Below are 13,646 nucleotides of genomic sequence, written 5' to 3'. Positions count from 1 at the left end.
ATGGTCTCGATCTCCTGATCTCGTGATCCGCCCGTCTCGGCCTTACTCTGTGTTTTATTCTAAGAGTTATACAGTGTTAGCTTTTACATTTAGGTCTTTGATCCATTTTCAGTTATTTTTGTAAATGCTATGAGGTCGGGCTCCAACTTCATTCTTTTGCATGTGGCTATGCAGTTGTTCCAGCACTGTTTTTTGAAGACTATTCTTTCACCATTGAATGATCTTGGGACCTTGTACAAACCAATTGACCGTAGATATATGAGTTTATTTCTGGACTCTCAGTTTTATTCCATTGATCTGTATGTCTCTTCTTATCCCAGTACCATACTGCCTTGACTTTTGTAGTAAGTTTTGAAAACAGGAAGTATAAGTCCTCTTACTTTGTTCTCCTTTTCAGAATTGTTTTGGCTATTCTGGGTCTCTTGCACTTCCATGGGAATTTTAGAATCAGTCAGCTTGCCAGTTTCTACAAAGAAGTCATCTGGGATTCTGATAGAAATTATGTTGAATTTGTAGATCAATTTGAGGAGTATTCTCATCTTAACCACTTAAGTCTTCTAATCCATGAACATGGGATGTTTTCCATTTATTTAGATCTTCTTTAATTTCTTTTAACAATGTTTTGTAGTTTTCAGAGTATAAAGTTTACACTTCTTTTGTTAAACTTACTCCCAAGTATTTTATTATTTTTGATGCTATTGTAAATGGGATTGCTTTCTTTCATTTTGAATTTTTCATTGTATGTAGAAATATAGTTAATTTTTGTATATTGATATTGTTATCCCATAACCTTGCTGAACTCATTTACCAGTTTTAATAGTTTTTGGCAGATTTCTTAGGATGTTTTATACACACACTTGAGTAGATTCTTAAAGAGTAGGTGTTCGTGAAGTGGATATGTGATATTCTAGAACAGGAAATGGCAAGTCCAAAGGCAGGGAGGTGTAAAAGCAGTTGGAACCCCTTGCGCACAGGTCAGCATGGCTGGAGCTCAGGGTAGCAGGTTGAAGCTAGTTTGTGTCATGCTAAAGAGGATGGAGACATCCTGTCACTGCTAGTGGGAGCCAATGCAGTCTGGAGATGCAGTAAGAATAATAGAATCATTCTTTAAAAAGAGGCCCAGAAGAGGCATGTGATCAGCACCAATGAAACTGATCAGCTTCACAGGTAGCTGACAAGGTCTGTCCCCTCAGTAAATGCGAGGACCTGCAGGTCTCTCTCTATATGCCACTACCCTGTGGATGATATTACCTTGATGAATGCTCCCTGGTGACCCAGCACCAGCTGGCATTGTAGCAGCCAAGCCCGGCCAGCTTCAGTGATGTGACACTTGGTGCCTGCTGCTATTGCTCCTTAGGCTTCTGGACAGGATCCAGTGCTGTGATGGGCCGCAAAGTTCCAGATCACGGGCTCTTAATGAACTTCAGACCAGCACTCCTGCCTGACTGCCTTATGGAGCCAGAAATTTCCAGACAAGCTGAAAATGTGGCCATGGTCTCTGTACCAGCGGCCCCTGCTATCACTGGGTTCTCTGGGTTTGGCTCTCACAGGACAAGCGCAGGCCCTGAAGAATTGACTGTTGGCCCAGGTTGCACTGCCTGGATGAGAACTTGGCCTGGCAGCTTCTGGAGATGCAAAAGGTGTATGGAGCCAAGGGCGAGGTCTGCTGTGATGAGCCTCATGTGAGGCACGTGACAAGCTAAGCAGGAAGGGCATAGGGAGGATGTCACTTGGGGACTGAGCTCAGAAGGTGCTTCCCTGGCCCCTTTCGATGAGTCATCTCAGAAAAACTGGTTTTGTATTCCCTCCAGCCCAGGACTCCCGCCATCTTTCACCCAGTATACTCATCTTATTTCCAACCACCCAAACCCCTCCTGACCTCAGCATCTATGCTTAGGCCAAATCTCGGCACTCCCCCTCCAGGAATTTTCATGCCACGGGCCCCATCCCTGTAATCCCTGGACTTGCTTGCAGTGATTTCATTGCTTACCAAGTTTGCACGCCATTTTGGATTTGGCTTCTGATCACCTCCCCCTTGCCTGCCTTTTGTGGATTCAACATTGTCTTGAAAGTGGCACAGAAACTCAGACCGATTTGGCCATAGATGATTAATTCTGAGAAACAGTGTGTCTGAGAGAGAGAGTGTGTGTAGTTGGGGAGGATGATTAAAGCCTGTTACCCAAGGGTGGTGGATGGGAATGATGGATGATGTGCCTCCTGGATTTTGTTCAGATTGTTGCTGATTTTATAATTGTGGTGACTAAGCCAGTCACTACGCTGAGCACTTTAACTTCTTATGTAGCCCGTGAAGACCCTAAAACTCTTCCTCATTTGCAAAAGCCAGATTTGAATCTGAGACCACTTTCAGATGCTGGCCATGTTTTTCCAATTCTTTTTTTTTTTTTTTTTGAGACGGAGTCTCACTCTGTCGCCCAGGCTGGAGTGCAGTGGCCGGATCTCAGCTCACTGCAAGCTCCGCCTCCCAGGTTTACGCCATTCTCCTGCCTCAGCCTCCCGAGTAGCTGGGACTACAGGCGCCCGCCACCTCGCCCGGCTAGTTTTTTTTTTGTATTTTTTAGTAGAGATGGGGTTTCACCGTGTTAGCCAGGATGGTCTCGATCTCCTGACCTTGTGATCCGCCCGTCTCGGCCTCCCAAAGTGCTGGGATTACAGGCTTGAGCCACCGCGCCCGGCTGTTTTTCCAATTCTTATGTGTTACCTTATAGTCAAACCACATCTCTTGTTTTGTTGTTGTTTGTTTGTTTAGGGTGTAGGGATTGGGTAATATGAACCCGATGGGCATTGATACGATCTGGCTGTGTCCACACCCAAATCTCATCTTAAATTGTAGCTCCCGTAATTCCCACGTGTTGTGGAAGGGAGCCGGTGGGAGATAATTGAATCATGGGGGCAACTTCCCTCATACTGTTCTTGTGGTAGTGAATGAGTCTTACAAGAGCTGATGGTTTTATAAGGAGAAACCCCTTTTGCTTGGCTCTCATATTCTCTCATGTCTGCCGCCATGTAAGACATGCCTTTCACCTTCCACCGTGATTGCGAGGCCTCCCCAGCCTCATGGAACTGTGAGTCCATTAAACCTCTTTTTCTTTATAAATTACCCCATCTCAGGTATGTCTTTATCAGTAGTGTGAAAATGGACAAATAAGACATGCTTGTCTCAATCACTTCTGAATTGCCTTTAGCAAAATCACCAATTTTGGATTTTCCCTGCCCCTTCTTTATGAGCTGCAGAGAAGAGATGTGTCTTATAGACACTATGTATTTGGCTTTTGCACTCTAATCCAATCTGAGAGTCTCTGGTAGGCACATTTTAAAGTCTTTGAAACTGTACCTTCAGCCTTCCCAGGAAACAGCCTGGTCAGAATGAGATTCCATGCAGAGCCAGAGGTGGGCTGAAGGGAGCTCCCATTGGTCATAACAAATTATGCCAACAAAGACCTCTTTTTGGAGGCTGGGGGAAAAAATGCAGTTTTGTATGCTTACCTTCTCGCCATCTCACTGTGCCCTGAACATTTCCACTTTGTGGTCAGAAATGGAGGAGACTGAAGTAGAATCTTTGGCCAAGGGCCAAGTGGACCAGACAGCCCAAACCAAGCCTGATGTTAAAGTCTCCATTCTTGTCTAAGGTGGTTCTAAAGAGTCCTCTGGCTCCTGAGCCACTTCCCTCATTCTCTGAGCAAACCCCTTTCAGCCAAGACAGCCTCTTTCCACAAAGGAATGTGTTCCCCGTGGGGCCAGAAGCAGCCCCAGACCACAGCTGGGATTGCCACTCCACAGTGTGCTCTGGGCCATGAATGAGGACCATTCATCTCTCCTGTTGGTCCAAGCAGGAATCCCAGGCAGGGAGGGTCCGATGGAGGAGAGAGACCCCACCCTAGCCCCTGATCCCAAATGTGAATGCAGGCATCTGGCAGAAATGTCAAGCGGAACATTCTGTCTGGAGGGAAGAATTCAGCCGAGCTCTGGGCCACACTGTTGCAAGCAAGTGCCCTTGGCAGGGTAGGGCACTGTTCCTGGCTGAGAACTGCCAGGTTGTTTATGAGATGCTTCAAATCGGGGGCAGGCAGGACTGTTGCTGGGAGCTCCAGGGCACAAGATGTGGAGCCAGTGCTGGGAGGAATGAATCACTTCCCTATTTACTGGGGGCCTGCTGGAGGCCAGGCAAGCAAAGTAGGGTCCCACTGAAGCCTGCTTTGCGAGAGTCCTATGTCCCACATACTTATATTAGGGAAGGAGGCAGTTAATGAGCATCACATCAGGATCAGGTTGTGTCAGGGCACTTGAAAATCTAAAAGCATGATATCCAAACACAGTGTATAATTTTTACAATGTGTTTTCCTTTATCAGTGCATGACTAGGAATTGTTACTGCTATTGGCAATAAAAACAACTGTTGCTATTAACTAGGAATCAGTTGGTCACATGGGGCGTTATTCGACTGCGTGCCACAAGGTCAAGTGTCATTGATCAGAGGCCATGTTCTGGGTTTCTCCTGTGTTTAAGAATGAACTAGGAAGCCAGTTGTCACTGGATTTTCCAGAAGGTGCCATTAAACAGGTGAATTCTATAACACAGAATGCCTTTTTAGGTGGATGATGAAATGATTCAGAAGGGATTGCTTTTGGAGGAAGAAAAAAATTTGAGTAGCTTCAAGGAAAATCTTGATACTGGACCGTTTTTTGGAGTAGGCCTTTCACATTCCTTCCTAGGCAGACTGACTCAGCTATCAAGGTGGTAGTCTAAGAAAAAGACCCTGGAAAGGCCAGTTTTACATTTTCTTCTTTTCCTCTGTTAGCTCTGCTGGGTCAAAATTAAGTGAGGCTTCATGAAGGATTTTCAAACACTCATCCATTATCAGGACAATACTACTACTGGGATGAGAAAAATCAGGGATTCTGGAGTGTACTGGAAAGTTCTTAGGGTGACAGGTGCTTCAAGGGCTAATGATGTCTTCCAGTGAATGATGCTTGTTGGACAATTGTAACAGTACTGCTCATGACCAACTCAGAACCTTGAGCAAGATCTAGGTTTAGAACCTCTTTCTCTCCCTCCAACCCAGCCCCTTTCCCCAGTTCTCAGCAAGATCCGCAAGCACTGGTTGATATAAGCCCTGCTTAAAAGTCTTTTTTTCCCCTACCCTCCTGCTTAAAAGCCTTATTTGCTGACGTGGCACAATTTTGCACATACCTAATGTATACAGTATATGAGAAGACACCTTTTAATTTAGATAATTAAGCTTTTTGCTAATACTGTATATTCTTTGGAGTAAATGTACATTTCCAGTTTTTTGTGTGTGTATGTGTGTATTTTTTTTGTTTCTTTGTTTTTGTTTTTCTTGGAGACAAGTCTCAGCTCTGTCGCCCAGGCTGAACTGGAGTGCGGTGGCACAATCACTGCTCACTTCAGCCTCGACCTCCTGGGCTCAAGTGATCCTCTTGCCTCAGCTTCCCAAGTAGCTGGAACTATAGGCATTTGCCACCATGCCCAGCCAATTAAAAAAATTTTTTTTGTAGAGACAGGATCTCCATGTGTTGCTCAAGCTGATCTCAAACCCCTGAGCTGAAGCAATCATCCCGCCTTGGCCTCCCAAAGTGCCAGGATTACAGGCATGAGCACCCAGCCCATTTCTAGTTTTTAAGTTGTTGCAAGGAGCTGGATCCAGAAGGAACTACGTAGGCTCAGCCTTGGCTGCTCACAGTTCCCCCAGATAACACTCGGGGAAGCTGAAGATCAAAATTAAATGTAAACAACTGCATTATGCAGCTTAGTATCACTCAAAACTGTAGTTGGTGCTTGAATAACCTGACCCGAATCTAGCAGGCAGCACCTGTTTGAACCAAGATATATTAGCTGCTATTTTTATTGACAACTTACTATGGGACAGGAACTTAAGATTTTTACAGCAGGCTTGAAAAGATGTTTCATATTTTTCCTTATAAAAGTTTTTTTTTTTTTTTTTGAGATGGAGTCTCATTCTTATTGCCCAGGCTGCAGTGAGATGGCGTGATCTCGGCTCACTACAACCTCCGCCTTCCAGGTTCAAGTAATTCTACTGCCTTAGCCTCCCATGTAGCTGGGATTACAGGTGCCCACCACTACAACTGGCTAATTTTTGTATTTTTGGTAAAGACAGGGTTTCACCATGTTGGCCAGGCTGATCTCGAATTCCTGACCTCCAGTGATCCACCTGCCTCAGCCTCCCAGAGTGCTGGGATTACAGGCGTGAGCCACCGCACCCAGCCAGAAAAGTTGTTTTTAACTACATGTTGTTTCCATTTGGTAGATAAAATCCTGAGACTTAGAAAAATCTAAGTGGGCCTAGGTCACAGAGCTAATAAGCGAAGAAATAAGATTTGAACCAATTTCTGCATGTATAAGCCACTAGTCAATGCCGCTTATGTTCAGTAAAGCGGGGGCAGAGCATCCCGCCTGTTCTTCCTGGAAGGGTGTGCTGTGTGCTGTCCGAGTGAGCCCCTGCATTGGGAGGTGCCCGAGACCCTGGGGAAGGTAAGCTGATCTCAGTCCCCGAGTCCCTGTGATGTGAAGGAATTATTTCCTGATCTCTCTCTCTGATACCCCCCAAGGACACAGTGCCTCTTGTTGGCAAAGCTTATACTAGAATCAGCTGTGCAAATGTTGTAGCCTTGAATGGATTGTATTGAATGTAAGGGTGTTCTCAGCCATGCAGTCAAGAACCCAGTGAGACCGTATTAGGGGGATAATTTTCCCTTTCTGAAGAGCCAGGCACAACCAACTTTTCCCCGTGGTCTCTGGCTTTTATTTGTGTCAGTCAGAGACTTCAGTCCTTTGGCACCTTGCCTTGTCCCTCTAATGATGACCCACTCCTGGGCTCAACTGTGTGAATAATTAAGGCCGTCTGCCACAGCAGCTCCCAGACCTCACTCAAACGAGGTCTGAACAGGATACTCTCCAAGGTGGGCCTCCCACCTTGGCTTATGCCTGCGATCCCAGCACATTGGGAGGCCTTCCCCTTGTGGACGCTTGTGTGCCTGTGAAAGCCGCATCTCTTTGGAGCGTGTGGAGGGAGCTACGGAAATCCTTGGCCTGAGTCTCCCATGTTCTGCTGACCCAGTTGGCAGATGCTCTCTGCTTGCGTTCAGGGTAGAGGAGGGTCCTGGAATTTCCACGATGTGGACGGAGTTGGCTTCACTGGAGCAGATGCTTCTTAGACTGTCGATGTTGAGACACCCTTGGAGGTCTTCCAAGGTGAATGCTGAGAATAGACCTGCCTGTTTTCTAAAAACTCTCCCCACTGTGATATCTCCACCAGGCTTTTTTATTTCTTTTGTGAAATTAAGATCACTGAGCAAGGACTAACAGGTGTGGAGAAGAGAAATGTGTCTGCCATGAGTACAGATGTCCTCAAATGTCTGGAAGGGTAGATGGAGAACTTACATATTTGTTTATTCTATTTATTTATTTATTTATTTTTGAGACGGAGTCTCACTCTGTCACCCAGGTTGGGGTGCAGTGGCTGGATCTCAGCTCACTGCAAGCTCCGCCTCCCGGGTTTACGCCATTCTCCTGCCTCAGCCTCACCGAGTAGCTGGGACTACAGGCGCCCGCCACCTCGCCCGGCTAGTTTTTTTTTTTTTTGTATTTTTTAGTAGAGACGGGGTTTCACCATGTTAGCCAGGATGGTCTCGATCTCCTGACCTCGTGATCCACCCATCTCGGCCTCCCAAAGTGCTGGGATTACAGGTTTGAGCCACCGCGCCCGGCCTCATATTTGTTTATTCTAAGACATCGTAAGAGATACAGAGCACTTATATTTTGTTTTCTTTCTTTTTTTTTCTTTGGAGAGGGAGTCTTGCTCTGTTGCCCAGGCTGGAGTACAGTGGCATGAGTTCAACTCACTGCAACCTCCACCTCCAGGGTTCAAGCAAGTCTCCTGCCTCAGCCTCCTGAGCAGCTGGGATTACAGGTGTGTGCCACCACGCCTGGCTAATTTTTGTATTTTTTAGTAGAGACAGGATTTCACCATGTTGGCCAGGCTGGTCTCGATCTCCTGACCTCAACAATTAGCGAATAAGGGCATCTGCTCTGGTATCTGGCTGGCCTGGTTACAAATTCCAGCTTGATCACTTTTTAGCAGTGTGACTATAGGAAAATCATGTAGCCTTTCTGTCCCTCGGTTTTTCCTTAGGAAAATAGGGATGCTGATAATACCTTGCTCAGGGGGTTGTCCAAAGTTGTGTTGTGCAGTATGGCAGCCACCACCATATGGGGCCACCAAACACTTGCAATGCGCTGGTTGGAACTGAGATGCACGACAAACACAAAGTACGTGCTGGATTGCAAAGACTTAGTACAGAAAGAAACAACGCAAAACATCTCATTAATAATTTTTGTATTGATTCCATATCGAAATGATAATATTTGGGATATATTACATCAAATAAAATATATCTTTAACATTAATTTCATCTGTCTCATTCTACTTTTGGAATGTGGCTACTAGAGAATTTAAAATTTCATATGTAGCTCGCATTACGTTTTTATTGGGCAGTGCTTATCCAGACGAGAGGATGAAATGAGTGAATACCTGTCTTAGCACTTTTCACATGCTGATTGTTACTGATCAAAAACAGATTGATACTGATTAGTGATTAATAAATATAGGTTCTGTTTTACTTTTAAACGTCCAATTTTGACTGGGTGCGGTGGCTCATGCCTGTAATCCCATCACTTTGGGAGGCTGAGCCAGATGGATCACTTAAGGTCAAGAGTTCAAGATCAGCCTGGCCAACATGGCGAAACCCCTTCTCTACTGAAAATACAAAAAAAAAAAGAAAAAAAAAAAAATTAGCCGGGTGTGGTGGTATGTGCCTGTAATCCCAGCTACTTGGGAGGCTGAGACAGGAGAATTGCTTGAACCTGGGAGGCAGAGGTTGTAGTGGGCCGAGATCACACCACCGCACTCCAGCCTGGGCAACAGGAGTGAAAAGCTCTATCTCAAAAAAAAAAAATCCAACATTCTCTTTCACAGAAGCCCACCTTCAACACCAGCCCATGTGGTGTCCAGGTTGCTGTATAAAAGTAGAAGTGATCCTCTTCAAACAGGACAGGGGGCCCAGGGAGTGGTAAATAAATACATAAAACAGGCAGAGAGTAGGAAAGTCTTTATATCCATAGCTGAGGGAAACTGCTGTAGAATTGTTCCCTCCAGTCTTTGCACGAGAAAATTATCAGACCCCAAAGGTTACTGCAAATTGCCTCTTTGCACCTTCTAATTCACTGTCCATGCTGAAAGGTGGGAACGCTAGAGCCTTTTTTCTTTTTTTCCTTTAGATGGAGTTTTGCTCTTGTTGCCCAGGCTGGAGTACAACGGTGTGATCTTGTCTCACTGCAACCTCCACCTCCTGGGTTCAAGCGATTCTCCTGCCTCAGCCTTCCGAGTAGCTGGGATTACAGGCATCTGCCACCATGCCTGGCCAATTTTTGTATTTTTATTAGCGATGGGTTCACCACGTTGGCCAGGCTAGTCTCAAACTCCTGACTTCAGGTGATGCGCCCGCCTCGGCCTTCCAAAGTGCTGAGATTACAGGCGTGAACTACTGTGCCCGGCCACTGAAGCCTTTTAAGTTACTCCTTCCTTCTGCCTTCCTGAGACATCTATTTGGAAATGGACTCAGATAGGGAATGAAGTCTGTCCAACCCCTCGAGCCTCCTGAGCCAGCTGCAGGTATTGTTGGAAGTAAGCTGAGTGGACTTCTTGGAGGAGGTGAGACTTGAGGAATTGCCGTTCCCTGTTGGTTCTGTAGAAGTAACTGCAGGTAGCTTGTTCTCCCCTCTGTGTCAGCAGCGCTCACTGCCTCAGGTCTTGACAGCCCCTTTGGAGCACCCATGTCCAGCATGTGTTTAGAGACTCATTTCCTTCAGGGCAAGCAGGTGTGTGCAGCTGAGCTGGTGCATTGCCTTGGAAGTCAGCTGTGCTGGGCTGGGATTGTGCCTTGCTCTGCCCCTCCTTGGTCCAACCTTATAACCCATAATTCCTGTCTAGACATAAACCTTGATTATCTGCTAGGGTGAGATTTTCTGATCCCAGATCTTTGTATCCCATAAATTACCTCAACATTTGCTTACTGCCTTTACTACACAAGTGAATTTCAGAGGCAGATAGGCATATAGGTGAGCTGTTTTGAAGGGCACGGGTCAGGTCCAACTACTCAGGAAAAATCCTAATATTCTTACTTCCAGCCTTGCACAATAGGTAAAATTCATATCTAGAAGTTCACATCTAGGAGTTTCTTGTTAAAAATGTAAAAGTGCCTTCATAGAAATAACTAATCTATTCCTTAAGACTTAAATGTCTTAATATGAAAAATGACAAGGAATGAATTTGTCAGCTTGCATTCCAATGTAATTAGGTCAGAGGGAAAGGTATTATTGATAGGTTGTGAATATTGGAATAGAAATTTATATTTATTCACTCGGTCAAGATTTACTAAGTATGAAGCACAGAGCCCCACAATCAGAGGTTCTAGATTCAAAGGAAGGAAAGAAGAAAATCAACATGACTGATTCGATGCTGTGTGCTAGGGATCTTCACGTTATTTCATTTAACCATCACACACACACACACACACACACGCACACACATACACACAAGGAAGGTAACTTCTATATTTGGAAGAAGAAATTGAGGCTCTTAATATAGCTAGGAAGTGGGGAAGGCAGGGTTCAGACACCGTTTTCTGATTCCAAGACATCCAACATCACCTCTCTATGGAAGCAGTGGTGCCAGTAAATTCCAGGAGGAGGGTTGCAGAGAGGCAGGAGGGGCCCACACAATCGAAGACAGGAAGGCCAGAGGTCCCACTCTATGTGCACTTTGACCTAGGGTCATAGGGTCGACTTGTTTAAAACCACTACAGAGAGGCATGTCAGGTACCAGATGACCACCAGGTCAGAGCAGTTGGGTGTGGGTAGAGCATCCCTGGATAAGTCAGGGTCCAGAGTAAACACAAATGGAATTGAGGGTGGGAGCAGGCATTTGGGGCAGGTTCAGCCGTAATAATCAGATGTAGTCGCCTCCAACAGACACAGCAGGTAGAGAGAATGGTCCACCCCAGACAAGAGCATCTTCAGGCAGTCTTGAGAGATCCAGGCAGGAAGCATTATGGAGTTCTAGCAGCAGAATCACGACCAGTGATGTTGGAGCAGGGTTTCGACAGGGAGGGATTCAGGTCCTAGACAGACTGACCAGAGCAGGACAGAAAGACACACAATTCAGCCCATAATAATAGTCGTCTTCACCTAGGACTTTCAGGACTTCAGTGGTTCTATAAGTCTCAGGACAGGGCTCCCACCCCTAGGAAAAAGTGAGGATAAAGTCAGAAAGTTTTTCCTCTGATTTGCCACTGTGTTGATTGGCTGACTGCTTTTTTTTTTTTTTATTTGAGACAGAGACTTGCTCTGTCCTCCAGGCTGGAGTACAGTGGCATGATCTCGACTGACTGCAAGCTCCGCCTCCCGGGTTCAAGCGATTCTTCTGCCTCAGCCTCCCAAGTAGCTGGGATTACAGGCGCGTGCCATGATGCCCAGCTAATTTTTGTATTTTTAGTAGAGATGGGGTTTCACCATGTTGGTCAGGCTGGTCTCGAACTCCTGACCTTGTGATCTGCCCGCTTCAGCCTCCCAAAGTGCTGGAATTACAGGCGTGAGCCGCCGCTGTGCTGATTGCATTTTATCACAGGTCAGAATGTGTCTACTTCACAGAGATAAAAACTGAAAAAGGGGGCCTGATTTTCTGGGTATAATGGAGCCCACTCATTATGCCAACCTAACTATAATCTCTATAATCTCAGAACTTCTGCCTGTGCTCATTCCAGCTCTTTTGTGAGCTCTCAGTTGTTTATAAATGACATTGTGGCTCTCTCCAGCACCATCAGCAAAGCTGTGGTTTGCCTGGTCCCCTCCCCGTCTCTCCCAGGAATGAGGGGTCTACTCCGAGCCATGCATCCCCTGTTATTATCCAACCCATCTTAATTAAGCAGCTAACATGCACCAGGCACTGTGTTAGGCTTGGGGGCCCAGTCAGGTGCCTGTTCACCTGAAACAGCCACTTCTGTGTGAGCAATGTAAGCAGAGAGACGGGGCGACGTTGCCGCCCATGGAACCTGGCATGGCCTCGCTGTTCCCATCCTGATCTGCAGGAGGCAGCGTGGTCAGCCAGAAGGGCTGGCAGTGTTTCCTCCCTGAGGTTGGAAGGATACCAGTGTGAAAAAATGAATCTTACAAAGCAACAAGGGAAAAGCTCAATAGAAAAACGGATATAAGGGAGGAAGTGTAATCTCCAAAAAAGAAATACAGGTAGCCAATAAGCACGGGGCAAGGCAGAGAAAAAGCTCTACCTCTTTAGTAATAAAAAGAATGCTTGTTAAAACAGAATACCCTCTTTTGCTTATCAGATGGAGGAAAGTTTGCAAACATGGTCATAGCCAGAGTTTTTGAGGTTTGGGGGAAACCTACATACTGCTGGCGGAGGTTTTAATTGGCACAGTCTTTCTGGAAGGCAGTTCATATAGTTTTGCAAAAGTGTTGCTTTTGTACAAACCCTTGGGCCCAGCAATTTCACTCGTAGGAATTTATCCCAAGATTGTGCCAAGTTTCAGCTACAACAACGTTTACAGCAGTAAAAAAAATTAGAAACTTGATTATTCTGTATCCATAAGATTGAATACTATGTTATAAAAATCTTAGGAAAGAATATTCCATAAGGCATAATGTTTGCAATATGCTGTTCCATGTGAAAAGCAGTTTACAAAGCAGTGGGTAGAAAATGATTCCAATTTTTAAAAGGAAATGTGTACAAAAAAAAAGACTGGAGAGGTTTACAACACAGTTTTGATCATGGTTACCCGCCCCCCAGTGGTATTACAAGTTATTTTATTTTATTTTATTTTATTTTTTTTGAGACAGAGTCTCTCTCTGGAGTACAGTGTCACAGTCTCAGATCACTGCAACCTCCGCCTCCCAGGTTCAAGCAATTCTTCTGCCTCAGCCTCCCGAGTAGCTGGGATTACAGGCACCCAGATAATGTTTGTATTTTCAGTAGAGACAGGGTTTCGCCATGTTTCCCAGGCTGGTCTTTAACTCCTGACCTCAAGTGATCCGGCCGTCTTGGCCTCCCAAAGTGCTGGGATTACAGGTGTGAACCACCATGCCCAGCCCTTATTTTCTTCCTTTTACTTGTTTGCATTTTCCATATTTTTTTCACCAGCTTGTGTAACTTTCACTATAAAGAACAACAACAAAAAAACCTTAAGAGTAATTTTTAAAAGAAGAGGAAAGCAGCTGGGTTTAATATGTTACAATCCCCCAGAGGAGGGAGTAGGCGAAGGCCCAACAAAAGAGGCAAAAAATTCAGGAGCGCTGTTCTGGAAAAGATTTAGGAGTTGAACACTAAAGCATTCCCACAGATTGGAGAATCCAGGAAAATGGGTAGAGCAGTTTACAGATGTACAAATCCAGAGATGAAGATGTCTTTTTTTTTCTGAGACGGAGTCTCACTGTGTCACCAGGCTGGAGTGCAGTGGCGTGATCTCTCCTCACCGCAACCTCTGCCTCCCAGGTTCAAGCAATTCTCCTGCCTCAGCCTCC

The 13,646-nt window shown here is 45.5% G+C and overlaps 1 protein-coding gene across 2 annotated transcripts in view; it reads left to right on the top strand.

Moving 5' to 3' along the window:
• The window catches only part of LOXL2 (lysyl oxidase-like 2), a 100,225-nt gene that overhangs the window by 11,509 nt on the left and 75,070 nt on the right, over positions 1 to 13,646 (top strand). The gene's annotated exons all lie outside the window — the stretch shown is intronic.

Source organism: Colobus angolensis, unplaced genomic scaffold (assembly GCF_000951035.1).
Source record: "Colobus angolensis palliatus isolate OR3802 unplaced genomic scaffold, Cang.pa_1.0 Scaffold184, whole genome shotgun sequence".
Classification (NCBI taxonomy): Eukaryota; Metazoa; Chordata; class Mammalia; order Primates; family Cercopithecidae; genus Colobus; species Colobus angolensis.
Note: the sequence above shows the minus strand (reverse complement) of the source record. Positions and strands in the feature narration are given on the sequence as shown.